This window comes from Heteronotia binoei, chromosome 2 (genome assembly GCF_032191835.1).
Source record: "Heteronotia binoei isolate CCM8104 ecotype False Entrance Well chromosome 2, APGP_CSIRO_Hbin_v1, whole genome shotgun sequence".
In the NCBI taxonomy this organism is placed as follows: domain Eukaryota; kingdom Metazoa; phylum Chordata; class Lepidosauria; order Squamata; family Gekkonidae; genus Heteronotia; species Heteronotia binoei.
In genome coordinates this window covers 31996806-32000651 of record NC_083224.1, presented here as the reverse complement: position 1 = coordinate 32000651, position 3846 = coordinate 31996806, and the positions used below count along the sequence as shown (strand labels likewise).

General features: G+C 47.1%; 1 non-coding gene across 1 annotated transcript; it reads right to left on the bottom strand.

Annotated features, from left to right (window-relative positions):
• Nucleotides 1-1716: 1716 nt before the first annotated feature.
• Nucleotides 1717-1788, bottom strand: TRNAT-UGU (transfer RNA threonine (anticodon UGU)). Its single transcript has one exon. It is a non-coding gene; the product is annotated as a tRNA-Thr (tRNA).
• Nucleotides 1789-3846: the final 2058 nt, after the last annotated feature.

The window sequence follows — 3846 nt, the reverse complement described above, 5'->3', positions numbered from 1 at the left end:
AGCTATAATTTCAGGAGATCCCCATGCCCCACCTGGAGGCTGGCAACCCAGAGTACAGCATGCAATTCTCCCCAAAAAGCGGCTGGAGGGAGGGAGTCAGTCGACCATTTGAACAATATGGGGTGTACTATGGGGGTTTGGAGTAGGAGAGAGAAAGGGGCAGAAATTCTGCAAAAGCAAAAAAGCCTGAAAAATGAGTGGAACATAGCTTAAGAAGAAGAAGGAGGCTGCAGATTTATACCTCGCCCTTCTCTCTGAATCAGAGACTCAGAGCGGTTTATAATCTATATCTTCTCCCCCAACAACGGACACCCTGTGAGGTGAGTGGGGCTGAGAGGGCTCTCACAGCAGCTGCCCTTTTAAGGACAACTCCTACAAAAGTGATGATTGACCCAATGCCATTCCAGCAGCTGCAAGTGGAGGAGTGGGGAATCAAACCTGGTTCTCCCAGATAAGAGTCCATGCACTTAACCACTACACCAAACAGGCTGCAGTTCCAGGAGTAGGAGTCATTGAATAAAATTGGGCTTACTTCTAAGTAGACCTACTAAGGCTTGCTCTCTGAGGCTCCAGCCCTTTGCTGAATGTACATGGGAGCTGCCTTCTACTGAATCAGGCAATGGGTCTATCAAGGTCAGTATTGTCCACCTTGACTAGAAGCGGTCTCAGGCAGAGTTCTTCCACATCACCTATTACCTGGTCCTTTTTAACTGGAGATGCCAGGGATTGAACCCGGGACTTTCTGCATATTGAGCAGATACCATTCTACTGAGTCATGGTCCCTTCCCTCCTTCCATTAGCACCGAGTTACAAGCACATGTTTGTTTCCAGAAGTACACTGTCATTTTATAAGTACAAAGGTGTATGTGGAAGAGTATGCATGTACCGGGAATGTCCAATCCAAATTTTCAGCATCCCACTCTTTCCCCCTTCCAAGGATTTCAGGTTAGCACAATCCCTTTTTTCATTTCATATTCACAATAGTCTTGTGAGGTAGGTTAGACTGGGAGAGAGTGACTGGCCTGAACAAGCCAGTTGCACGGCAGAGTAGGGATTTGAATCTGGCTCTCTCAACTCCTAGTTAAATAATTTAATCATTATGCTGTGCTGCCTCTCCAGGGGCTCTCTGCAGCCCTAAAAGTGGAGAAAGAAAGAAAGAAAGAAAGAAAGAAAGAAAGAAAGAAAGAAAGAAAGAAAGAAAGAAAGAAAGAAAGAAAGAAAGAAAGAAAGAAAGAAAGAAAGAAAGAAAGAAAGAAAGAAAGAAAGGAAGGTCTCATGTATGAATCAACCCATCACTGTTTTGTTCAGTATGCCAAAATTCAGTTGGAATCTTTCACTAAGCAGCTAAACTAACGCTTAGAAGTGCATAATCTCAAAACAGCATGTGCCCTTAAAACTCTACAATGTAAGGGATTGGAGAGGATTAGAGCGCTTGTACTTGGTTTTTATTATCATCTTTCATGTAGAGACGCTGCAGAATCATTTTTTAAAAGCATCCACTTGAAGCTGTTTTTCGTTCCCTCTGGAGCTTTGGTTTCTGTTGGGATTCTGCCGGGTGCTTCTCTTGAGACTCCAACCAGCTGGGACGGAAGGAACTTCAGAGAGTTCTGTGCCACTTGGAAGTTCTTGCTAGCACACATCTCAGCAGAGGGCCATGACCTTGCGTCAGACTCAGAAGCAGAGGCTTTCCTGCTACTCCCTGATCCTTCTTTCAACTGGAGATGGCAGGGATTGAACCTGGGACCTTCTGCACACAAAGCAGGTGCTCTGCCACTGAGCCACATCCCCACCATCTTGGTGTTGTTTAGATTAGCAGTTCACCAACACCACCACAATCACCACCATATCTGACAAAGGGAGCTCTAACTTGGGCCGGGTGGGGGTTCTCTCGCCCTGGAGGTTCCCAACCCGCCAGCCCACATTGGGCTGGCGGGGTTGAAGCTCCCCTGACATTGCCAGTGAAATGACATCACCAGGAAGTGATGTCATTGCACCAGCAACGCTTCACACCAGTTGCTCTAAGCGTTTCTGGGAAAACTCTATGGTTTTCCCGGACGCTCTAGCAATCTGGGAGGGAAAACTCTAGGGTACAATAGAGGCCATGGGAGACTTGGCAATCCTAGCTCTAACTCAAAAAAATCTCAGACCCCTCCAAGTCTTGTTGGTCTCGAAGGTGCTCCTGGGTTCAAATCTAGCTCTTCTACTGCAGGCCAACATGAGCAGCCTCTGAAATGACGATGCTGTCCTGCCCTCTTCTAGCATTACATAGAGCACATAGGGTCATCCCATTTTATTTTCACAAGAACACCCACCCACCCCACATAAGGACACAGCAAGGAAAGGAGTCACAGTCATGGGTTTAAGGGTATTAAGGTACCGGCTGGATAGTAGGAAAAACTTTTTTACAGTCTCAGAGTTCAAAAGTGGAGTCAGCTGCCTAGGGAGGTGGTGAGCTCCCCCTCCCCCTCACTGGCAGTCTTTAAGCAGCAGCTGAATGAACACTTGTCAGGGATGCTCTAGGCCAAGGTGGCCAAACTGCAGCTTGGGAGCCACATGTGGCTCTTTCACACATATTATGTGGCTCTCAAAGGCCCAATTGCCTTGTCTTGGGCATTTGTCTCATTAAATCACTTCGCCAAGCCAGCCAGCAGCTTGAAGAATGCATTTAAAGTTAAATCTCCTTTCTTCTACATCCCCTCCCTCCTGATCTATTTTCCTTTTTCCCTTCCTGCCTGCCTGCCTGCTCTTGAACACCTGATGTTCATGTCTTGCAGCTCCCAAACATTTGATGTTTTTTCTATGGGGCTCTTACATTAAGCAAGTTTGGCCACCTCTGCTCTGGGCTAATCCTGCATTGAGCAGGAGGTTGGATGATTCTATCTATGATTCATGCCACGGTCACCTCGAGGTTGGACTACTGTAATGCCCTCTACATGGGGCTACCCCTGTGCCGAACCCGGAAACTGCAGTTAGTGCAGAATGCCGCTGCCCGGCTGTTACTAGGGCTCCCAAGATGGGAGCACATTCGGTCGGGGCTTCGGGGTCTGCACTGGCTGCCAATAACATTCCGAGTCCGGTACAAGGTGTTGGTCATTACCTTTAAAGCCCTATATGGCCTAGGACCTGCCTACCTTAGGGACCGTCTCTCCCCACACGTTCCCCAGAGAGTACTACGATCAGGCTCACAAAATCTCCTAGTAATCCCCGGGCCAAAGGAGGCCCGTCTGAAATCCACCAGGGATCGGGCCTTCTCGGTAACGGCGCCTTACTGGTGGAACCAGCTGCCGGAAGAGGTGAGGGCCCTGCGGGACCTAGGGCAGTTCCGCAGGGCCTGTAAAACAGTCCTCTTCCAGCTGGCCTACAACAACTAACTGACACTGAGAACTTCTGGATGGAATTAGAATGCATTTAACAGACCGCTGGTTTTTATGTCTTATGTTTTATTAATTTATTGTTTTAATCCTTATTATGTAAATGTTTTTAAGATAAACTTATGTAAGTTTATGTGTTGTGAGCCGCCCTGAGCCACTTCGGTGGGAAGGGCGGGATATAAGTCAAAATATAAATAAATAAATAAATAAATAAATAAATAAATAAGGACACTTAGTTGAGAAATGGGGACAGGCTCAATGGGGACTGGTGTTTCTCGCAGCAAAGGTTGCATTGAAAGGACATCCCTGGTTAAGGGAAACAGCACACAAACCTGGCTTGTTGTTAAGCTTGTGCCCACAACTTAAAAAAGGCTTCCCTGTGGGCAGGACTGTGAAAACTGGCACTTTTCCACATACCAATCAGCCCTCTGGGCTTTACTGCAATCTTACCCAAAACATCAGACCAAGGCAAATT